Source organism: Pollachius pollachius, assembly GCF_949987615.1.
Source record: "Pollachius pollachius genome assembly, chromosome: 18".
Classification (NCBI taxonomy): Eukaryota; Metazoa; Chordata; class Actinopteri; order Gadiformes; family Gadidae; genus Pollachius; species Pollachius pollachius.
In genome coordinates this window covers 1,003,581-1,029,322 of record NC_136951.1, presented here as the reverse complement: position 1 = coordinate 1,029,322, position 25,742 = coordinate 1,003,581, and positions in this window count along the sequence as shown.

Sequence of the window (25,742 nt, the reverse complement as noted above, 5' to 3'; positions counted from 1 at the left end):
TCGGGCGTGATCAGGGTGGTATGGCCGTACGCAAATGTTACCGGGTCCATACTACCTTTTATTCAGCAGGAGCACAAAAGGACTGAGAGCGCTGCAGTGGCCAGAGACGGGACTTGTACAGAAACAATGATTAGATCCATAATGAAGGAAAGCAATGCATAAAGACTTTATTCCATACTCAAAGTACCATATCAAAACGCAATGCAATACACTGCGTGTGCGGTTGAGTGATCTTTTGAAGAAATGTAGCGTTGCAACACCAGGGATAGACTGCAATGTATCTCTGTCGTTGCAGCCCTCTGATGCTCCCTGCTGCCGGCGTCACAACAGTGTCTGCATTTTTCACAAATAGAGTTTGGAGAGACGTTGTCAGTGTCTGTATGTTGCTTAAATTCTCCCAAACAGTGGGGGCTAAAGATCAGGGCACGGCAGACCATTGCAGCCATTGATCTCGAGCAGAAAAATAAATATGCTTACAGCACCTGGTATTCCCAGGCGGTCACCCATCCAAGTACTAACCAGGCCCGACCCTGCTTAGCTTCCGAGATCAGACGAGATCGGGCGTGATCAGGGTGGTATGGCCGTACGCAAATGTTCCCGGGTCCATACTACCTTTTATTCAGCAGGAGCACAAAAGGACTGAGAGCGCTGCCGTGGCCAGAGACGGGACTTGTACAGAAACAATGATTAGATCCATAATGAAGGAAAGCAATGCATAAAGACTTTATTCCATACTCAAAGTACCATATCAAAACGCAATGCAATACACTGCGTGTGCGGTTGAGTGATCTTTTGAAGAAATGTAGCGTTGCAACACCAGGGATAGACTGCAATGTATCTCTGTCGTTGCAGCCCTCTGATGCTCCCTGCTGCCGGCGTCACAACAGTGTCTGCATTTTTCACAAATAGAGTTTGGAGAGACGTTGTCAGTGTCTGTATGTTGCTTAAATTCTCCCAAACAGTGGGCGCTAAAGATCTCTGCCCGTATGCAAATTAGCCATGTGCGCCTAACAGAAGAATGACGTAATGTTGAGAACGAGTCATACTAAAAACCGAGAGCAAGCGAAAGCTAAACCAGACTGTATCAATCACACACTTTGGGTCCATTCTAACTTTTGATAAGAGGCTAGTCTTTAAATCTTTGCAGTGACTGAATGTTGATGATAAAACGGATTGTTTTGCATAAGATGAGTGTGTGCGACTGTGTGTTTGTCATTTCCGGCTTCGGCATACCGCATGGTCATGAAGGCCTCGTGGTGAGTTACTTTCTTAGTGAAGCAGCTTAGCCTTACAGTTGGATAAGTTGGAGTGATTGGAGTTTATTTTTCACAGTGAGAGAGGGGTGCACCGGTCCTGGAGGTACTGCAATACCAGGTCGATGCGTGGAGTGGACGGAGCAAGCCCCTATTCCATCTCCCAGTTCCAAAAAACAATTTAATATATGGTCCCCGGGTAGGGGACGTATCAGATATTAAACTGATAAGAACAGATACTACACTTGATCTTAGCCAAAAGGCCGAGAAGCGATGCCCACACATGCTCAGACCAAGAGTCCAGCTTCCCAAACACGTCGCTCCACTTAGCGGTTTGACAGACGACGACAAAACAAATAGAAGACCAGTCACCCTGTGTGCGTGTTTGTGAAAGCTGAAGAAAAATGCCGAGGTCGCTGCATCTCTCTGCTGGTCCCTGCTGCCAGCGTCACCAGTGTGTCTGCATGTTTCTCAAATAGAGTTTGGAGAGACGTTGTCAGTGTCTGTATGTTGCTTAAATTCTCCCAAACAGTGGGCGCTAAAGATCACGGCACGGCAGGCCATTGCAGCCAATGAGCTCGAGTTGAAAAATAAATGTGCTTACAGCACCAGGTGGTCCCCCATCGATGTAGTAACCAGGCCCGACCCTGCTTAGCTTCCGAGATCAGACGAGATCGGGCATGATCAGGCTGTTATGGCCGTAAACTAACATTTCCGGGTCCATACTAGGTTTTATACAGCAGGAGCACATAAGGACTGAGGGTACTGCCGTGGCCAGAGACGGGACTTGTACAGAAACAATGATTAGATCCATAATGAAGGAAAGCAATGCATAAAGACTTTATTCCATACTCAAAGTACCATATGAAAACGCAATGCAATACACTGCGTGTGCGGTTGAGTGATCTTTTGAAGAAATGTAGCGTTGCAACACCAGGGATAGACTGCAATGTATCTCTGTCGTTGCAGCCCTCTGATGCTCCCTGCTGCCGGCGTCACAACAGTGTCTGCATGTTTCACAAATAGAGTTTGGAGAGACGTTGTCAGTGTCTGTATGTTGCTTAAATTCTCCCAAACAGTGGGCGCTAAGGATCAGGGCACGGCAGACCATTGCAGCCATTGATCTCGAGCAGAAAAATAAAAATGCTTACAGCACCTGGTATTCCCAGGCGGTCACCCATCCAAGTACTAACCAGGCCCGACCCTGCTTAGCTTCCGAGATCAGACGAGATCGGGCGTGATCAGGGTGGTATGGCCGTACGCAAATGTTACCGGGTCCATACTACCTTTTATTCAGCAGGAGCACAAAAGGACTGAGAGCGCTGCCGTGGCCAGAGACGGGACTTGTACAGAAACAATGATTAGATCCATAATGAAGGAAAGCAATGCATAAAGACTTTATTCCATACTCAAAGTACCATATGAAAACGCAATGCAATACACTGCGTGTGCGGTTGAGTGATCTTTTGAAGAAATGTAACGTTGCAACACCAGGGATGGACTGCAATGTATCTCTGTCGTTGCAGCCCTCTGATGCTCCCTGCTGCCGGCGTCACAACAGTGTCTGCATGTTTCACAAATAGAGTTTGGAGAGACGTTGTCGGTGTCTGTATGTTGCTTATATTCTCCCAAACAGTGGGCGCTAAGGATCAGGGCACGGCAGACCATTGCAGCCATTGATCTCGAGCAGAAAAATAAAAATGCTTACAGCACCTGGTATTCCCAGGCGGTCACCCATCCAAGTACTAACCAGGCCCGACCCTGCTTAGCTTCCGAGATCAGACGAGATCGGGCGTGATCAGGGTGGTATGGCCGTACGCAAATGTTACCGGGTCCATACTACCTTTTATTCAGCAGGAGCACAAAAGGACTGAGAGCGCTGCCGTGGCCAGAGACGGGACTTGTACAGAAACAATGATTAGATCCATAATGAAGGAAAGCAATGCATAAAGACTTTATTCCATACTCAAAGTACCATATCAAAACGCAATGCAATACACTGCGTGTGCGGTTGAGTGATCTTTTGAAGAAATGTAGCGTTGCAACACCAGGGATAGACTGCAATGTATCTCTGTCGTTGCAGCCCTCTGATGCTCCCTGCTGCTGGCGTCACAACAGTGTCTGCATTTTTCACAAATAGAGTTTGGAGAGACGTTGTCAGTGTCTGTATGTTGCTTAAATTCTCCCAAACAGTGGGCGCTAAAGATCAGGGCACGGCAGACCATTGCAGCCATTGATCTCGAGCAGAAAAATAAATATGCTTACAACACCTGGTATTCCCAGGCGGTCACCCATCAAAGTACTAACCAGGCCCGACCCTGCTTAGCTTCCGAGATAAGACGAGATCGGGCGTGATCAGGGTGGTATGGCCGTACGCAAATGTTACCGGGTCCATACTACCTTTTATTCAGCAGGAGCACAAAAGGACTGAGAGCGCTGCCGTGGCCAGAGACGGGACTTGTACAGAAACAATGATTAGATCCATAATGAAGGAAAGCAATGCATAAAGACTTTATTCCATACTCAAAGTACCATATCAAAACGCAATGCAATACACTGCGTGTGCGGTTGAGTGATCTTTTGAAGAAATGTAGCGTTGCAACAACAGGGATAGACTGCAATGTATCTCTGTCGTTGCAGCCCTCTGATGCTCCCTGCTGCCGGCGTCACAACAGTGTCTGCATTTTTCACAAATAGAGTTTGGAGAGACGTTGTCAGTGTCTGTATGTTGCTTAAATTCTCCCAAACAGTGGGCGCTAAGGATCAGGGCACGGCAGACCATTGCAGCCATTGATCTCGAGCAGAAAAAAAAAGAAGCTTACAGCACCTGGTATTCCCAGGCGGTCTCCCATCCAAGTACTAACCAGGCCCGACCCTGCTTAGCTTCCGAGATCAGACGAGATCGGGCGTGTTCAGGGTGGTATGGCCGTAAGCGAGTACAGCCGCATCCAAAGTAGGTTTTAAACAGCAGGAGCACATAAGGACTGAGAGCGCTGCCGTGACCATAGACCAGACTTGTACAGAAACAATTATTAGATCAATAATGAAGGAAAGCAATGAATGAATACTTTATTCCGGACTCAAAGTACCATATCAAAACGCAATGCAATACACCGAGTTGGCGTGTGTGCTCGTTTGCGTGAACCTTTGAAGAAACATAGCGTTTCAAACGCTGCGATGGACTGCAGCAGGTCAAGCGAAGCAGTCATTCATAGCTCTTATTTCTTTACAACAACATGATCAGGGGAGAGCGCGAACGCAGTCCCCCACTACCAGAAATTATGCAATCGAGATTCCCACATTTGGGGAATTCGCACGGGTCAGCAACAGCCGCAGTGCAATGGCCGAGCCTCACCATGGGTGAACCACCTTCTTGATCATGGTATCTCCCTTGCCAGGTAAGTATGATTAGTACTCGTTCAGATGGGCTGAACGCTGCCCACGCGTGTTCCCTTGGAGAACGGTTGAAAAGAATTCGGAGATGTCTAGACTTTAAAGTCCGTGTTGCAGGGTTTATTTTCCAACAAGTGTGTGCAATTTGCTTGTTCTTAATACAGATTTAAACTGTTATCCATTTTATTTCATGTTGTTAGGTATCACAAAACGGAATGTAATACGACAAAGTAGGTACTATTTTAGCGGTTTGCAATTGATTCTCTTTTCCCCCAGGATAATTAAATATGTTCTATTATTTGCCATGCGGAGCCAGCCAGTCCTGTGAATGTATGCAAATTAGCCATGTGCACCTAACAGAAGAATGACGTAATGTTGAGAACGAGTCATACTAAAAAGGGAGAGCAATCGACAGCTAAACCAGACTGTATCAATCACACACTTTGGGTCCATTCTAACTTATGATAAGAGGCTAGTCTTTAAATCTTTGCAGTGACTGAATGTTTATGATAAAACGGATTGTTTTGCATTCGATGAGTGTGTGCGACTGTGCGTTTGTCATTTCCGGCTTCGGCATACCGCATGGTAATGAAGGCCTCGTGGTGAGTTGCTTTCTTAGTGAAGCAGCCTCGCCTTGGAGTTGGATGAGTTGGAGTGATATAAGTTGTCAGTGTCTGTATGTTGCTTAAATTCTCCCAAACAGTGGGCGCTAAGGATCAGGGCACGGCAGACCATTGCAGCCATTGATCTCGAGCAGAAAAAAAAAAAGCTTACAGCACCTGGTATTCCCAGGCGGTCTCCCATCCAAGTACTAACCAGGCCCGACCCTGCTTAGCTTCCGAGATCAGACGAGATCGGGCTTGATCAGGGTGGTATGGCCGTATCCAAATGTTACCGGGTCCATACTAGCTTTCACACAGCAGGAGCACATAAGGACTGAGAGCGCTGCCGTGGCCAGAGACGGGACTTGTACAGAAACAATGATTAGATCCATAATGAAGGAAAGCAATGCATAAAGACTTTATTCCATACTCAAAGTACCATGTCAAAACGCAATGCAATACACTGCGTGTGCGGTTGAGTGATCTTTTGAAGAAATGTAGCGTTGCAACACCAGGGATAGACTGCAATGTATCTCTGTCGTTGCAGCCCTCTGATGCTCCCTGCTGCCGGCGTCACAACAGTGTCTGCATTTTTCACAAATAGAGTTTGGAGAGACGTTGTCAGTGTCTGTATGTTGCTTAAATTCTCCCAAACAGTGGGCGCTAAAGATCAGGGCACGGCAGACCATTGCAGCCATTGATCTCGAGCAGAAAAATAAATATGCTTACAGCACCTGGTATTCCCAGGCGGTCACCCATCCAAGTACTAACCAGGCCCGACCCTGCTTAGCTTCCGAGATCAGACGAGATCGGGCGTGATCAGGGTGGTATGGCCGTACGCAAATGTTACCGGGTCCATACTACCTTTTATTCAGCAGGAGCACAAAAGGACTGAGAGCGCTGCAGTGGCCAGAGACGGGACTTGTACAGAAACAATGATTAGATCCATAATGAAGGAAAGCAATGCATAAAGACTTTATTCCATACTCAAAGTACCATATCAAAACGCAATGCAATACACTGCGTGTGCGGTTGAGTGATCTTTTGAAGAAATGTAGCGTTGCAACACCAGGGATAGACTGCAATGTATCTCTGTCGTTGCAGCCCTCTGATGCTCCCTGCTGCCGGCGTCACAACAGTGTCTGCATTTTTCACAAATAGAGTTTGGAGAGACGTTGTCAGTGTCTGTATGTTGCTTAAATTCTCCCAAACAGTGGGGGCTAAAGATCAGGGCACGGCAGACCATTGCAGCCATTGATCTCGAGCAGAAAAATAAATATGCTTACAGCACCTGGTATTCCCAGGCGGTCACCCATCCAAGTACTAACCAGGCCCGACCCTGCTTAGCTTCCGAGATCAGACGAGATCGGGCGTGATCAGGGTGGTATGGCCGTACGCAAATGTTCCCGGGTCCATACTACCTTTTATTCAGCAGGAGCACAAAAGGACTGAGAGCGCTGCCGTGGCCAGAGACGGGACTTGTACAGAAACAATGATTAGATCCATAATGAAGGAAAGCAATGCATAAAGACTTTATTCCATACTCAAAGTACCATATCAAAACGCAATGCAATACACTGCGTGTGCGGTTGAGTGATCTTTTGAAGAAATGTAGCGTTGCAACACCAGGGATAGACTGCAATGTATCTCTGTCGTTGCAGCCCTCTGATGCTCCCTGCTGCCGGCGTCACAACAGTGTCTGCATTTTTCACAAATAGAGTTTGGAGAGACGTTGTCAGTGTCTGTATGTTGCTTAAATTCTCCCAAACAGTGGGCGCTAAAGATCTCTGCCCGTATGCAAATTAGCCATGTGCGCCTAACAGAAGAATGACGTAATGTTGAGAACGAGTCATACTAAAAACCGAGAGCAAGCGAAAGCTAAACCAGACTGTATCAATCACACACTTTGGGTCCATTCTAACTTTTGATAAGAGGCTAGTCTTTAAATCTTTGCAGTGACTGAATGTTGATGATAAAACGGATTGTTTTGCATAAGATGAGTGTGTGCGACTGTGTGTTTGTCATTTCCGGCTTCGGCATACCGCATGGTCATGAAGGCCTCGTGGTGAGTTACTTTCTTAGTGAAGCAGCTTAGCCTTACAGTTGGATAAGTTGGAGTGATTGGAGTTTATTTTTCACAGTGAGAGAGGGGTGCACCGGTCCTGGAGGTACTGCAATACCAGGTCGATGCGTGGAGTGGACGGAGCAAGCCCCTATTCCATCTCCCAGTTCCAAAAAACAATTTAATATATGGTCCCCGGGTAGGGGACGTATCAGATATTAAACTGATAAGAACAGATACTACACTTGATCTTAGCCAAAAGGCCGAGAAGCGATGCCCACACATGCTCAGACCAAGAGTCCAGCTTCCCAAACACGTCGCTCCACTTAGCGGTTTGACAGACGACGACAAAACAAATAGAAGACCAGTCACCCTGTGTGCGTGTTTGTGAAAGCTGAAGAAAAATGCCGAGGTCGCTGCATCTCTCTGCTGGTCCCTGCTGCCAGCGTCACCAGTGTGTCTGCATGTTTCTCAAATAGAGTTTGGAGAGACGTTGTCAGTGTCTGTATGTTGCTTAAATTCTCCCAAACAGTGGGCGCTAAAGATCACGGCACGGCAGGCCATTGCAGCCAATGAGCTCGAGTTGAAAAATAAATGTGCTTACAGCACCAGGTGGTCCCCCATCGATGTAGTAACCAGGCCCGACCCTGCTTAGCTTCCGAGATCAGACGAGATCGGGCATGATCAGGCTGTTATGGCCGTAAACTAACATTTCCGGGTCCATACTAGGTTTTATACAGCAGGAGCACATAAGGACTGAGGGTGCTGCCGTGGCCAGAGACGGGACTTGTACAGAAACAATGATTAGATCCATAATGAAGGAAAGCAATGCATAAAGACTTTATTCCATACTCAAAGTACCATATGAAAACGCAATGCAATACACTGCGTGTGCGGTTGAGTGATCTTTTGAAGAAATGTAGCGTTGCAACACCAGGGATAGACTGCAATGTATCTCTGTCGTTGCAGCCCTCTGATGCTCCCTGCTGCCGGCGTCACAACAGTGTCTGCATGTTTCACAAATAGAGTTTGGAGAGACGTTGTCAGTGTCTGTATGTTGCTTAAATTCTCCCAAACAGTGGGCGCTAAGGATCAGGGCACGGCAGACCATTGCAGCCATTGATCTCGAGCAGAAAAATAAAAATGCTTACAGCACCTGGTATTCCCAGGCGGTCACCCATCCAAGTACTAACCAGGCCCGACCCTGCTTAGCTTCCGAGATCAGACGAGATCGGGCGTGATCAGGGTGGTATGGCCGTACGCAAATGTTACCGGGTCCATACTACCTTTTATTCAGCAGGAGCACAAAAGGACTGAGAGCGCTGCCGTGGCCAGAGACGGGACTTGTACAGAAACAATGATTAGATCCATAATGAAGGAAAGCAATGCATAAAGACTTTATTCCATACTCAAAGTACCATATGAAAACGCAATGCAATACACTGCGTGTGCGGTTGAGTGATCTTTTGAAGAAATGTAACGTTGCAACACCAGGGATGGACTGCAATGTATCTCTGTCGTTGCAGCCCTCTGATGCTCCCTGCTGCCGGCGTCACAACAGTGTCTGCATGTTTCACAAATAGAGTTTGGAGAGACGTTGTCGGTGTCTGTATGTTGCTTATATTCTCCCAAACAGTGGGCGCTAAGGATCAGGGCACGGCAGACCATTGCAGCCATTGATCTCGAGCAGAAAAATAAAAATGCTTACAGCACCTGGTATTCCCAGGCGGTCACCCATCCAAGTACTAACCAGGCCCCACCCTGCTTAGCTTCCGAGATCAGACGAGATCGGGCGTGATCAGGGTGGTATGGCCGTACGCAAATGTTACCGGGTCCATACTACCTTTTATTCAGCAGGAGCACAAAAGGACTGAGAGCGCTGCCGTGGCCAGAGACGGGACTTGTACAGAAACAATGATTAGATCCATAATGAAGGAAAGCAATGCATAAAGACTTTATTCCATACTCAAAGTACCATATCAAAACGCAATGCAATACACTGCGTGTGCGGTTGAGTGATCTTTTGAAGAAATGTAGCGTTGCAACACCAGGGATAGACTGCAATGTATCTCTGTCGTTGCAGCCCTCTGATGCTCCCTGCTGCTGGCGTCACAACAGTGTCTGCATTTTTCACAAATAGAGTTTGGAGAGACGTTGTCAGTGTCTGTATGTTGCTTAAATTCTCCCAAACAGTGGGCGCTAAAGATCAGGGCACGGCAGACCATTGCAGCCATTGATCTCGAGCAGAAAAATAAATATGCTTACAGCACCTGGTATTCCCAGGCGGTCACCCATCCAAGTACTAACCAGGCCCGACCCTGCTTAGCTTCCGAGATCAGACGAGATCGGGCGTGATCAGGGTGGTATGGCCGTACGCAAATGTTCCCGGGTCCATACTACCTTTTATTCAGCAGGAGCACAAAAGGACTGAGAGCGCTGCCGTGGCCAGAGACGGGACTTGTACAGAAACAATGATTAGATCCATAATGAAGGAAAGCAATGCATAAAGACTTTATTCCATACTCAAAGTACCATATCAAAACGCAATGCAATACACTGCGTGTGCGGTTGAGTGATCTTTTGAAGAAATGTAGCGTTGCAACACCAGGGATAGACTGCAATGTATCTCTGTCGTTGCAGCCCTCTGATGCTCCCTGCTGCCGGCGTCACAACAGTGTCTGCATTTTTCACAAATAGAGTTTGGAGAGACGTTGTCAGTGTCTGTATGTTGCTTAAATTCTCCCAAACAGTGGGGGCTAAAGATCAGGGCACGGCAGACCATTGCAGCCATTGATCTCGAGCAGAAAAATAAATATGCTTACAGCACCTGGTATTCCCAGGCGGTCACCCATCCAAGTACTAACCAGGCCCGACCCTGCTTAGCTTCCGAGATCAGACGAGATCGGGCGTGATCAGGGTGGTATGGCCGTACGCAAATGTTCCCGGGTCCATACTACCTTTTATTCAGCAGGAGCACAAAAGGACTGAGAGCGCTGCCGTGGCCAGAGACGGGACTTGTACAGAAACAATGATTAGATCCATAATGAAGGAAAGCAATGCATAAAGACTTTATTCCATACTCAAAGTACCATATCAAAACGCAATGCAATACACTGCGTGTGCGGTTGAGTGATCTTTTGAAGAAATGTAGCGTTGCAACACCAGGGATAGACTGCAATGTATCTCTGTCGTTGCAGCCCTCTGATGCTCCCTGCTGCCGGCGTCACAACAGTGTCTGCATTTTTCACAAATAGAGTTTGGAGAGACGTTGTCAGTGTCTGTATGTTGCTTAAATTCTCCCAAACAGTGGGCGCTAAAGATCTCTGCCCGTATGCAAATTAGCCATGTGCGCCTAACAGAAGAATGACGTAATGTTGAGAACGAGTCATACTAAAAACCGAGAGCAAGCGAAAGCTAAACCAGACTGTATCAATCACACACTTTGGGTCCATTCTAACTTTTGATAAGAGGCTAGTCTTTAAATCTTTGCAGTGACTGAATGTTGATGATAAAACGGATTGTTTTGCATAAGATGAGTGTGTGCGACTGTGTGTTTGTCATTTCCGGCTTCGGCATACCGCATGGTCATGAAGGCCTCGTGGTGAGTTACTTTCTTAGTGAAGCAGCTTAGCCTTACAGTTGGATAAGTTGGAGTGATTGGAGTTTATTTTTCACAGTGAGAGAGGGGTGCACCGGTCCTGGAGGTACTGCAATACCAGGTCGATGCGTGGAGTGGACGGAGCAAGCCCCTATTCCATCTCCCAGTTCCAAAAAACAATTTAATATATGGTCCCCGGGTAGGGGACGTATCAGATATTAAACTGATAAGAACAGATACTACACTTGATCTTAGCCAAAAGGCCGAGAAGCGATGCCCACACATGCTCAGACCAAGAGTCCAGCTTCCCAAACACGTCGCTCCACTTAGCGGTTTGACAGACGACGACAAAACAAATAGAAGACCAGTCACCCTGTGTGCGTGTTTGTGAAAGCTGAAGAAAAATGCCGAGGTCGCTGCATCTCTCTGCTGGTCCCTGCTGCCAGCGTCACCAGTGTGTCTGCATGTTTCTCAAATAGAGTTTGGAGAGACGTTGTCAGTGTCTGTATGTTGCTTAAATTCTCCCAAACAGTGGGCGCTAAAGATCACGGCACGGCAGGCCATTGCAGCCAATGAGCTCGAGTTGAAAAATAAATGTGCTTACAGCACCAGGTGGTCCCCCATCGATGTAGTAACCAGGCCCGACCCTGCTTAGCTTCCGAGATCAGACGAGATCGGGCATGATCAGGCTGTTATGGCCGTAAACTAACATTTCCGGGTCCATACTAGGTTTTATACAGCAGGAGCACATAAGGACTGAGGGTGCTGCCGTGGCCAGAGACGGGACTTGTACAGAAACAATGATTAGATCCATAATGAAGGAAAGCAATGCATAAAGACTTTATTCCATACTCAAAGTACCATATGAAAACGCAATGCAATACACTGCGTGTGCGGTTGAGTGATCTTTTGAAGAAATGTAGCGTTGCAACACCAGGGATAGACTGCAATGTATCTCTGTCGTTGCAGCCCTCTGATGCTCCCTGCTGCCGGCGTCACAACAGTGTCTGCATGTTTCACAAATAGAGTTTGGAGAGACGTTGTCAGTGTCTGTATGTTGCTTAAATTCTCCCAAACAGTGGGCGCTAAGGATCAGGGCACGGCAGACCATTGCAGCCATTGATCTCGAGCAGAAAAATAAAAATGCTTACAGCACCTGGTATTCCCAGGCGGTCACCCATCCAAGTACTAACCAGGCCCGACCCTGCTTAGCTTCCGAGATCAGACGAGATCGGGCGTGATCAGGGTGGTATGGCCGTACGCAAATGTTACCGGGTCCATACTACCTTTTATTCAGCAGGAGCACAAAAGGACTGAGAGCGCTGCCGTGGCCAGAGACGGGACTTGTACAGAAACAATGATTAGATCCATAATGATGGAAAGCAATGCATAAAGACTTTATTCCATACTCAAAGTACCATATGAAAACGCAATGCAATACACTGCGTGTGCGGTTGAGTGATCTTTTGAAGAAATGTAACGTTGCAACACCAGGGATGGACTGCAATGTATCTCTGTCGTTGCAGCCCTCTGATGCTCCCTGCTGCCGGCGTCACAACAGTGTCTGCATGTTTCACAAATAGAGTTTGGAGAGACGTTGTCGGTGTCTGTATGTTGCTTATATTCTCCCAAACAGTGGGCGCTAAGGATCAGGGCACGGCAGACCATTGCAGCCATTGATCTCGAGCAGAAAAATAAAAATGCTTACAGCACCTGGTATTCCCAGGCGGTCACCCATCCAAGTACTAACCAGGCCCGACCCTGCTTAGCTTCCGAGATCAGACGAGATCGGGCGTGATCAGGGTGGTATGGCCGTACGCAAATGTTACCGGGTCCATACTACCTTTTATTCAGCAGGAGCACAAAAGGACTGAGAGCGCTGCCGTGGCCAGAGACGGGACTTGTACAGAAACAATGATTAGATCCATAATGAAGGAAAGCAATGCATAAAGACTTTATTCCATACTCAAAGTACCATATCAAAACGCAATGCAATACACTGCGTGTGCGGTTGAGTGATCTTTTGAAGAAATGTAGCGTTGCAACACCAGGGATACACTGCAATGTATCTCTGTCGTTGCAGCCCTCTGATGCTCCCTGCTGCTGGCGTCACAACAGTGTCTGCATTTTTCACAAATAGAGTTTGGAGAGACGTTGTCAGTGTCTGTATGTTGCTTAAATTCTCCCAAACAGTGGGCGCTAAAGATCAGGGCACGGCAGACCATTGCAGCCATTGATCTCGAGCAGAAAAATAAATATGCTTACAGCACCTGGTATTCCCAGGCGGTCACCCATCCAAGTACTAACCAGGCCCGACCCTGCTTAGCTTCCGAGATCAGACGAGATCGGGCGTGATCAGGGTGGTATGGCCGTACGCAAATGTTCCCGGGTCCATACTACCTTTTATTCAGCAGGAGCACAAAAGGACTGAGAGCGCTGCCGTGGCCAGAGACGGGACTTGTACAGAAACAATGATTAGATCCATAATGAAGGAAAGCAATGCATAAAGACTTTATTCCATACTCAAAGTACCATATCAAAACGCAATGCAATACACTGCGTGTGCGGTTGAGTGATCTTTTGAAGAAATGTAGCGTTGCAACACCAGGGATAGACTGCAATGTATCTCTGTCGTTGCAGCCCTCTGATGCTCCCTGCTGCCGGCGTCACAACAGTGTCTGCATTTTTCACAAATAGAGTTTGGAGAGACGTTGTCAGTGTCTGTATGTTGCTTAAATTCTCCCAAACAGTGGGCGCTAAAGATCTCTGCCCGTATGCAAATTAGCCATGTGCGCCTAACAGAAGAATGACGTAATGTTGAGAACGAGTCATACTAAAAACCGAGAGCAAGCGAAAGCTAAACCAGACTGTATCAATCACACACTTTGGGTCCATTCTAACTTTTGATAAGAGGCTAGTCTTTAAATCTTTGCAGTGACTGAATGTTGATGATAAAACGGATTGTTTTGCATAAGATGAGTGTGTGCGACTGTGTGTTTGTCATTTCCGGCTTCGGCATACCGCATGGTCATGAAGGCCTCGTGGTGAGTTACTTTCTTAGTGAAGCAGCTTAGCCTTACAGTTGGATAAGTTGGAGTGATTGGAGTTTATTTTTCACAGTGAGAGAGGGGTGCACCGGTCCTGGAGGTACTGCAATACCAGGTCGATGCGTGGAGTGGACGGAGCAAGCCCCTATTCCATCTCCCAGTTCCAAAAAACAATTTAATATATGGTCCCCGGGTAGGGGACGTATCAGATATTAAACTGATAAGAACAGATACTACACTTGATCTTAGCCAAAAGGCCGAGAAGCGATGCCCACACATGCTCAGACCAAGAGTCCAGCTTCCCAAACACGTCGCTCCACTTAGCGGTTTGACAGACGACGACAAAACAAATAGAAGACCAGTCACCCTGTGTGCGTGTTTGTGAAAGCTGAAGAAAAATGCCGAGGTCGCTGCATCTCTCTGCTGGTCCCTGCTGCCAGCGTCACCAGTGTGTCTGCATGTTTCTCAAATAGAGTTTGGAGAGACGTTGTCAGTGTCTGTATGTTGCTTAAATTCTCCCAAACAGTGGGCGCTAAAGATCACGGCACGGCAGGCCATTGCAGCCAATGAGCTCGAGTTGAAAAATAAATGTGCTTACAGCACCAGGTGGTCCCCCATCGATGTAGTAACCAGGCCCGACCCTGCTTAGCTTCCGAGATCAGACGAGATCGGGCATGATCAGGCTGTTATGGCCGTAAACTAACATTTCCGGGTCCATACTAGGTTTTATACAGCAGGAGCACATAAGGACTGAGGGTGCTGCCGTGGCCAGAGACGGGACTTGTACAGAAACAATGATTAGATCCATAATGAAGGAAAGCAATGCATAAAGACTTTATTCCATACTCAAAGTACCATATGAAAACGCAATGCAATACACTGCGTGTGCGGTTGAGTGATCTTTTGAAGAAATGTAGCGTTGCAACACCAGGGATAGACTGCAATGTATCTCTGTCGTTGCAGCCCTCTGATGCTCCCTGCTGCCGGCGTCACAACAGTGTCAGCATTTTTCACAAATAGAGTTTGGAGAGACGTTGTCAGTGTCTGTATGTTGCTTAAATTCTCCCAAACAGTGGGCGCTAAGGATCAGGGCACGGCAGACCATTGCAGCCATTGATCTCGAGCAGAAAAAAAAAAAGCTTACAGCACCTGGTATTCCCAGGCGGTCTCCCATCCAAGTACTAACCAGGCCCGACCCTGCTTAGCTTCCGAGATCAGACGAGATCGGGCGTGTTCAGGGTGGTATGGCCGTAAGCGAGTATAGCCGCATCCAAAGTAGGTTTTAAACAGCAGGAGCACATAAGGACTGAGAGCGCTGCCGTGACCATAGACCAGACTTGTACAGAAACAATTATTAGATCAATAATGAAGGAAAGCAATGCATAAAGACTTTATTCCATACTCAAAGTACCATATCAAAACGCAATGCAATACACTGCGTGTGCGGTTGAGTGATCTTTTGAAGAAATGTAGCGTTGCAACACTAGGGATAGACTGCAATGTATCTCTGTCGTTGCAGCCCTCTGATGCTCCCTGCTGCCGGCGTCACAACAGTGTCTGCATGTTTCACAAATAGAGTTTGGAGAGACGTTGTCGGTGTCTGTATGTTGCTTAAATTCTCCCAAACAGTGGGCGCTAAAGATCAGGGCACGGCAGACCATTGCAGCCATTGATCTCGAGCAGAAAAAAAAAAAGCTTACAGCACCTGGTATTCCCAGGCGGTCTCCCATCCAAGTACTAACCAGGCCCGACCCTGCTTAGCTTCCGAGATCAGACGAGATCGGGCGTGTTCAGGGTGGTATGGCCGTAAGCGAGTACAGCCGCATCCAAAGTAGCTTTTAAACAGCAGGAGCACATAAGGACTGAGAGCGCTGCCGTGACCATAGACCAGACTTGTACAGAAACAATTATTAGATCAATAATGAAGGAAAGCAATGAATGAATACTTTATTCCGGACTCAAAGTACCATATCAAAACGCAATGCAATACACCGAGTTGGCGTGTGTGCTCGTTTGCGTGAACCTTTGAAGAAACATAGCGTTTCAAACGCTGCGATGGACTGCAGCAGGTCAAGCGAAGCAGTCATTCATAGCTCTTATTTCTTTACAACAACATGATCAGGGGAGAGCGCGAACGCAGTCCCCCACTACCAGAAATTATGCAATCGAGATTCCCACATTTGGGGAATTCGCACGGGTCAGCAACAGCCGCAGTGCAATGGCCGAGCCTCACCATGGGTGAACCACCTTCTTGATCATGGTATCTCCCTTGCCAGGTAAGTATGATTAGTACTCGTTCAGATGGGCTGAACGCTGCCCACGCGTGTTCCCTTGGAGAACGGTTGCAAAGAATTCGGAGATGTCTAGACTTTAAAGTCCGTGTTGCAGGGTTTATTTTCCAACAAGTGTGTGCAATTTGCTTGTTCTTAATACAGATTTAAACTGTTATCCATTTTATTTCATGTTGTTAGGTATCACAAAACGGAATGTAATACGACAAAGTAGGTACTATTTTAGCGGTTTGCAATTGATTCTCTTTTCCCCCAGGATAATTAAATATGTTATATTATTTGCCATGCGGAGCCAGCCAGTCCTGTGAATGTATGCAAATTAGCCATGTGCACCTAACAGAAGAATGACGTAATGTTGAGAACGAGTCATACTAAAAAGGGAGAGCAATCGACAGCTAAACCAGACTGTATCAATCACACACTTTGGGTCCATTCTAACTTATGATAAGAGGCTAGTCTTTAAATCTTTGCAGTGACTGAATGTTTATGATAAAACGGATTGTTTTGCATTCGATGAGTGTGTGCGACTGTGCGTTTGTCATTTCCGGCTTCGGCATACCGCATGGTAATGAAGGCCTCGTGGTGAGTTGCTTTCTTAGTGAAGCAGCCTCGCCTTGGAGTTGGATGAGTTGGAGTGATATAAGTTGTCAGTGTCTGTATGTTGCTTAAATTCTCCCAAACAGTGGGCGCTAAGGATCAGGGCACGGCAGACCATTGCAGCCATTGATCTCGAGCAGAAAAAAAAAAAGCTTACAGCACCTGGTATTCCCAGGCGGTCTCCCATCCAAGTACTAACCAGGCCCGACCCTGCTTAGCTTCCGAGATCAGACGAGATCGGGCTTGATCAGGGTGGTATGGCCGTATCCAAATGTTACCGGGTCCATACTAGCTTTCACACAGCAGGAGCACATAAGGACTGAGAGCGCTGCCGTGGCCAGAGACGGGACTTGTACAGAAACAATGATTAGATCCATAATGAAGGAAAGCAATGCATAAAGACTTTATTCCATACTCAAAGTACCATGTCAAAACGCAATGCAATACACTGCGTGTGCGGTTGAGTGATCTTTTGAAGAAATGTAGCGTTGCAACACCAGGGATAGACTGCAATGTATCTCTGTCGTTGCAGCCCTCTGATGCTCCCTGCTGCCGGCGTCACAACAGTGTCTGCATTTTTCACAAATAGAGTTTGGAGAGACGTTGTCAGTGTCTGTATGTTGCTTAAATTCTCCCAAACAGTGGGCGCTAAAGATCAGGGCACGGCAGACCATTGCAGCCATTGATCTCGAGCAGAAAAATAAATATGCTTACAGCACCTGGTATTCCCAGGCGGTCACCCATCCAAGTACTAACCAGGCCCGACCCTGCTTAGCTTCCGAGATCAGACGAGATCGGGCGTGATCAGGGTGGTATGGCCGTACGCAAATGTTACCGGGTCCATACTACCTTTTATTCAGCAGGAGCACAAAAGGACTGAGAGCGCTGCAGTGGCCAGAGACGGGACTTGTACAGAAACAATGATTAGATCCATAATGAAGGAAAGCAATGCATAAAGACTTTATTCCATACTCAAAGTACCATATCAAAACGCAATGCAATACACTGCGTGTGCGGTTGAGTGATCTTTTGAAGAAATGTAGCGTTGCAACACCAGGGATAGACTGCAATGTATCTCTGTCGTTGCAGCCCTCTGATGCTCCCTGCTGCCGGCGTCACAACAGTGTCTGCATTTTTCACAAATAGAGTTTGGAGAGACGTTGTCAGTGTCTGTATGTTGCTTAAATTCTCCCAAACAGTGGGGGCTAAAGATCAGGGCACGGCAGACCATTGCAGCCATTGATCTCGAGCAGAAAAATAAATATGCTTACAGCACCTGGTATTCCCAGGCGGTCACCCATCCAAGTACTAACCAGGCCCGACCCTGCTTAGCTTCCGAGATCAGACGAGATCGGGCGTGATCAGGGTGGTATGGCCGTACGCAAATGTTCCCGGGTCCATACTACCTTTTATTCAGCAGGAGCACAAAAGGACTGAGAGCGCTGCCGTGGCCAGAGACGGGACTTGTACAGAAACAATGATTAGATCCATAATGAAGGAAAGCAATGCATAAAGACTTTATTCCATACTCAAAGTACCATATCAAAACGCAATGCAATACACTGCGTGTGCGGTTGAGTGATCTTTTGAAGAAATGTAGCGTTGCAACACCAGGGATAGACTGCAATGTATCTCTGTCGTTGCAGCCCTCTGATGCTCCCTGCTGCCGGCGTCACAACAGTGTCTGCATTTTTCACAAATAGAGTTTGGAGAGACGTTGTCAGTGTCTGTATGTTGCTTAAATTCTCCCAAACAGTGGGCGCTAAAGATCTCTGCCCGTATGCAAATTAGCCATGTGCGCCTAACAGAAGAATGACGTAATGTTGAGAACGAGTCATACTAAAAACCGAGAGCAAGCGAAAGCTAAACCAGACTGTATCAATCACACACTTTGGGTCCATTCTAACTTTTGATAAGAGGCTAGTCTTTAAATCTTTGCAGTGACTGAATGTTGATGATAAAACGGATTGTTTTGCATAAGATGAGTGTGTGCGACTGTGTGTTTGTCATTTCCGGCTTCGGCATACCGCATGGTCATGAAGGCCTCGTGGTGAGTTACTTTCTTAGTGAAGCAGCTTAGCCTTACAGTTGGATAAGTTGGAGTGATTGGAGTTTATTTTTCACAGTGAGAGAGGGGTGCACCGGTCCTGGAGGTACTGCAATACCAGGTCGATGCGTGGAGTGGACGGAGCAAGCCCCTATTCCATCTCCCAGTTCCAAAAAACAATTTAATATATGGTCCCCGGGTAGGGGACGTATCAGATATTAAACTGATAAGAACAGATACTACACTTGATCTTAGCCAAAAGGCCGAGAAGCGATGCCCACACATGCTCAGACCAAGAGTCCAGCTTCCCAAACACGTCGCTCCACTTAGCGGTTTGACAGACGACGACAAAACAAATAGAAGACCAGTCACCCTGTGTGCGTGTTTGTGAAAGCTGAAGAAAAATGCCGAGGTCGCTGCATCTCTCTGCTGGTCCCTGCTGCCAGCGTCACCAGTGTGTCTGCATGTTTCTCAAATAGAGTTTGGAGAGACGTTGTCAGTGTCTGTATGTTGCTTAAATTCTCCCAAACAGTGGGCGCTAAAGATCACGGCACGGCAGGCCATTGCAGCCAATGAGCTCGAGTTGAAAAATAAATGTGCTTACAGCACCAGGTGGTCCCCCATCGATGTAGTAACCAGGCCCGACCCTGCTTAGCTTCCGAGATCAGACGAGATCGGGCATGATCAGGCTGTTATGGCCGTAAACTAACATTTCCGGGTCCATACTAGGTTTTATACAGCAGGAGCACATAAGGACTGAGGGTGCTGCCGTGGCCAGAGACGGGACTTGTACAGAAACAATGATTAGATCCATAATGAAGGAAAGCAATGCATAAAGACTTTATTCCATACTCAAAGTACCATATGAAAACGCAATGCAATACACTGCGTGTGCGGTTGAGTGATCTTTTGAAGAAATGTAGCGTTGCAACACCAGGGATAGACTGCAATGTATCTCTGTCGTTGCAGCCCTCTGATGCTCCCTGCTGCCGGCGTCACAACAGTGTCTGCATGTTTCACAAATAGAGTTTGGAGAGACGTTGTCAGTGTCTGTATGTTGCTTAAATTCTCCCAAACAGTGGGCGCTAAGGATCAGGGCACGGCAGACCATTGCAGCCATTGATCTCGAGCAGAAAAATAAAAATGCTTACAGCACCTGGTATTCCCAGGCGGTCACCCATCCAAGTACTAACCAGGCCCGACCCTGCTTAGCTTCCGAGATCAGACGAGATCGGGCGTGATCAGGGTGGTATGGCCGTACGCAAATGTTACCGGGTCCATACTACCTTTTATTCAGCAGGAGCACAAAAGGACTGAGAGCGCTGCCGTGGCCAGAGACGGGACTTGTACAGAAACAATGATTAGATCCATAATGAAGGAAAGCAATGCATAAAGACTTTATTCCATACTCAAAGTACCATATCAAAACGCAATGCAATACACTGCGTGTGCGGTTGAGTGATCTTTTGAAGAAATGTAACGTTGCAACACCAGGGATGGACTGCAATGTATCTCTGTCGTTGCAGCCCTCTGATGCTCCCTGCTGCCGGCGTCACAACAGTGTCTGCATGTTTCACAAATAGAGTTTGGAGAGACGTTGTCGGTGTCTGTATGTTGCTTATATTCTCCCAAACAGTGGGCGCTAAGGATCAGGGCACGGCAGACCATTGCAGCCATTGATCTCGAGCAGAAAAATAAAAATGCTTACAGCACCTGGTATTCCCAGGCGGTCACCCATCCAAGTACTAACCAGGCCCGACCCTGCTTAGCTTCCGAGATCAGACGAGATCGGGCGTGATCAGGGTGGTATGGCCGTACGCAAATGTTACCGGGTCCATACTACCTTTTATTCAGCAGGAGCACAAAAGGACTGAGAGCGCTGCCGTGGCCAGAGACGGGACTTGTACAGAAACAATGATTAGATCCATAATGAAGGAAAGCAATGCATAAAGACTTTATTCCATACTCAAAGTACCATATCAAAACGCAATGCAATACACTGCGTGTGCGGTTGAGTGATCTTTTGAAGAAATGTAGCGTTGCAACACCAGGGATAGACTGCAATGTATCTCTGTCGTTGCAGCCCTCTGATGCTCCCTGCTGCCGGCGTCACAACAGTGTCTGCATTTTTCACAAATAGAGTTTGGAGAGACGTTGTCAGTGTCTGTATGTTGCTTAAATTCTCCCAAACAGTGGGGGCTAAAGATCAGGGCACGGCAGACCATTGCAGCCATTGATCTCGAGCAGAAAAATAAATATGCTTACAGCACCTGGTATTCCCAGGCGGTCACCCATCCAAGTACTAACCAGGCCCGACCCTGCTTAGCTTCCGAGATCAGACGAGATCGGGCGTGATCAGGGTGGTATGGCCGTACGCAAATGTTCCCGGGTCCATACTACCTTTTATTCAGCAGGAGCACAAAAGGACTGAGAGCGCTGCCGTGGCCAGAGACGGGACTTGTACAGAAACAATGATTAGATCCATAATGAAGGAAAGCAATGCATAAAGACTTTATTCCATACTCAAAGTACCATATCAAAACGCAATGCAATACACTGCGTGTGCGGTTGAGTGATCTTTTGAAGAAATGTAGCGTTGCAACACCAGGGATAGACTGCAATGTATCTCTGTCGTTGCAGCCCTCTGATGCTCCCTGCTGCCGGCGTCACAACAGTGTCTGCATTTTTCACAAATAGAGTTTGGAGAGACGTTGTCAGTGTCTGTATGTTGCTTAAATTCTCCCAAACAGTGGGGGCTAAAGATCAGGGCACGGCAGACCATTGCAGCCATTGATCTCGAGCAGAAAAATAAATATGCTTACAGCACCTGGTATTCCCAGGCGGTCACCCATCCAAGTACTAACCAGGCCCGACCCTGCTTAGCTTCCGAGATCAGACGAGATCGGGCGTGATCAGGGTGGTATGGCCGTACGCAAATGTTCCCGGGTCCATACTACCTTTTATTCAGCAGGAGCACAAAAGGACTGAGAGCGCTGCCGTGGCCAGAGACGGGACTTGTACAGAAACAATGATTAGATCCATAATGAAGGAAAGCAATGCATAAAGACTTTATTCCATACTCAAAGTACCATATCAAAACGCAATGCAATACACTGCGTGTGCGGTTGAGTGATCTTTTGAAGAAATGTAGCGTTGCAACACCAGGGATAGACTGCAATGTATCTCTGTCGTTGCAGCCCTCTGATGCTCCCTGCTGCCGGCGTCACAACAGTGTCTGCATTTTTCACAAATAGAGTTTGGAGAGACGTTGTCAGTGTCTGTATGTTGCTTAAATTCTCCCAAACAGTGGGCGCTAAAGATCTCTGCCCGTATGCAAATTAGCCATGTGCGCCTAACAGAAGAATGACGTAATGTTGAGAACGAGTCATACTAAAAACCGAGAGCAAGCGAAAGCTAAACCAGACTGTATCAATCACACACTTTGGGTCCATTCTAACTTTTGATAAGAGGCTAGTCTTTAAATCTTTGCAGTGACTGAATGTTGATGATAAAACGGATTGTTTTGCATAAGATGAGTGTGTGCGACTGTGTGTTTGTCATTTCCGGCTTCGGCATACCGCATGGTCATGAAGGCCTCGTGGTGAGTTACTTTCTTAGTGAAGCAGCTTAGCCTTACAGTTGGATAAGTTGGAGTGATTGGAGTTTATTTTTCACAGTGAGAGAGGGGTGCACCGGTCCTGGAGGTACTGCAATACCAGGTCGATGCGTGGAGTGGACGGAGCAAGCCCCTATTCCATCTCCCAGTTCCAAAAAACAATTTAATATATGGTCCCCGGGTAGGGGACGTATCAGATATTAAACTGATAAGAACAGATACTACACTTGATCTTAGCCAAAAGGCCGAGAAGCGATGCCCACACATGCTCAGACCAAGAGTCCAGCTTCCCAAACACGTCGCTCCACTTAGCGGTTTGACAGACGACGACAAAACAAATAGAAGACCAGTCACCCTGTGTGCGTGTTTGTGAAAGCTGAAGAAAAATGCCGAGGTCGCTGCATCTCTCTGCTGGTCCCTGCTGCCAGCGTCACCAGTGTGTCTGCATGTTTCTCAAATAGAGTTTGGAGAGACGTTGTCAGTGTCTGTATGTTGCTTAAATTCTCCCAAACAGTGGGCGCTAAAGATCACGGCACGGCAGGCCATTGCAGCCAATGAGCTCGAGTTGAAAAATAAATGTGCTTACAGCACCAGGTGGTCCCCCATCGATGTAGTAACCAGGCCCGACCCTGCTTAGCTTCCGAGATCAGACGAGATCGGGCATGATCAGGCTGTTATGGCCGTAAACTAACATTTCCGGGTCCATACTAGGTTTTATACAGCAGGAGCACATAAGGACTGAGGGTGCTGCCGTGGCCAGAGACGGGACTTGTACAGAAACAATGATTAGATCCATAATGAAGGAAAGCAATGCATAAAGACTTTATTCCATACTCAAAGTACCATATGAAAACGCAATGCAATACACTGCGTGTGCGGTTGAGTGATCTTTTGAAGAAATGTAGCGTTGCAACACCAGGGATAGACTGCAATGTATCTCTGTCGTTGCAGCCCTCTGATGCTCCCTGCTGCCGGCGTCACAACAGTGTCTGCATGTTTCACAAATAGAGTTTGGAGAGACGTTGTCAGTGTCTGTATGTTGCTTAAATTCTCCCAAACAGTGGGCGCTAAGGATCAGGGCACGGCAGACCATTGCAGCCATTGATCTCGAGCAGAAAAATAAAAATGCTTACAGCACCTGGTATTCCCAGGCGGTCACCCATCCAAGTACTAACCAGGCCCGACCCTGCTTAGCTTCCGAGATCAGACGAGATCGGGCGTGATCAGGGTGGTATGGCCGTACGCAAATGTTACCGGGTCCATACTACCTTTTATTCAGCAGGAGCACAAAAGGACTGAGAGCGCTGCCGTGGCCAGAGACGGGACTTGTACAGAAACAATGATTAGATCCATAATGAAGGAAAGCAATGCATAAAGACTTTATTCCATACTCAAAGTACCATATCAAAACGCAATGCAATACACTGCGTGTGCGGTTGAGTGATCTTTTGAAGAAATGTAACGTTGCAACACCAGGGATGGACTGCAATGTATCTCTGTCGTTGCAGCCCTCTGATGCTCCCTGCTGCCGGCGTCACAACAGTGTCTGCATGTTTCACAAATAGAGTTTGGAGAGACGTTGTCGGTGTCTGTATGTTGCTTATATTCTCCCAAACAGTGGGCGCTAAGGATCAGGGCACGGCAGACCATTGCAGCCATTGATCTCGAGCAGAAAAATAAAAATGCTTACAGCACCTGGTATTCCCAGGCGGTCACCCATCCAAGTACTAACCAGGCCCGACCCTGCTTAGCTTCCGAGATCAGACGAGATCGGGCGTGATCAGGGTGGTATGGCCGTACGCAAATGTTACCGGGTCCATACTACCTTTTATTCAGCAGGAGCACAAAAGGACTGAGAGCGCTGCCGTGGCCAGAGACGGGACTTGTACAGAAACAATGATTAGATCCATAATGAAGGAAAGCAATGCATAAAGACTTTATTCCATACTCAAAGTACCATATCAAAACGCAATGCAATACACTGCGTGTGCGGTTGAGTGATCTTTTGAAGAAATGTAGCGTTGCAACACCAGGGATAGACTGCAATGTATCTCTGTCGTTGCAGCCCTCTGATGCTCCCTGCTGCTGGCGTCACAACAGTGTCTGCATTTTTCACAAATAGAGTTTGGAGAGACGTTGTCAGTGTCTGTATGTTGCTTAAATTCTCCCAAACAGTGGGCGCTAAAGATCAGGGCACGGCAGACCATTGCAGCCATTGATCTCGAGCAGAAAAATAAATATGCTTACAGCACCTGGTATTCCCAGGCGGTCACCCATCCAAGTACTAACCAGGCCCGACCCTGCTTAGCTTCCGAGATCAGACGAGATCGGGCGTGATCAGGGTGGTATGGCCGTACGCAAATGTTCCCGGGTCCATACTACCTTTTATTCAGCAGGAGCACAAAAGGACTGAGAGCGCTGCCGTGGCCAGAGACGGGACTTGTACAGAAACAATGATTAGATCCATAATGAAGGAAAGCAATGCATAAAGACTTTATTCCATACTCAAAGTACCATATCAAAACGCAATGCAATACACTGCGTGTGCGGTTGAGTGATCTTTTGAAGAAATGTAGCGTTGCAACACCAGGGATAGACTGCAATGTATCTCTGTCGTTGCAGCCCTCTGATGCTCCCTGCTGCCGGCGTCACAACAGTGTCTGCATTTTTCACAAATAGAGTTTGGAGAGACGTTGTCAGTGTCTGTATGTTGCTTAAATTCTCCCAAACAGTGGGCGCTAAAGATCTCTGCCCGTATGCAAATTAGCCATGTGCGCCTAACAGAAGAATGACGTAATGTTGAGAACGAGTCATACTAAAAACCGAGAGCAAGCGAAAGCTAAACCAGACTGTATCAATCACACACTTTGGGTCCATTCTAACTTTTGATAAGAGGCTAGTCTTTAAATCTTTGCAGTGACTGAATGTTGATGATAAAACGGATTGTTTTGCATAAGATGAGTGTGTGCGACTGTGTGTTTGTCATTTCCGGCTTCGGCATACCGCATGGTCATGAAGGCCTCGTGGTGAGTTACTTTCTTAGTGAAGCAGCTTAGCCTTACAGTTGGATAAGTTGGAGTGATTGGAGTTTATTTTTCACAGTGAGAGAGGGGTGCACCGGTCCTGGAGGTACTGCAATACCAGGTCGATGCGTGGAGTGGACGGAGCAAGCCCCTATTCCATCTCCCAGTTCCAAAAAACAATTTAATATATGGTCCCCGGGTAGGGGACGTATC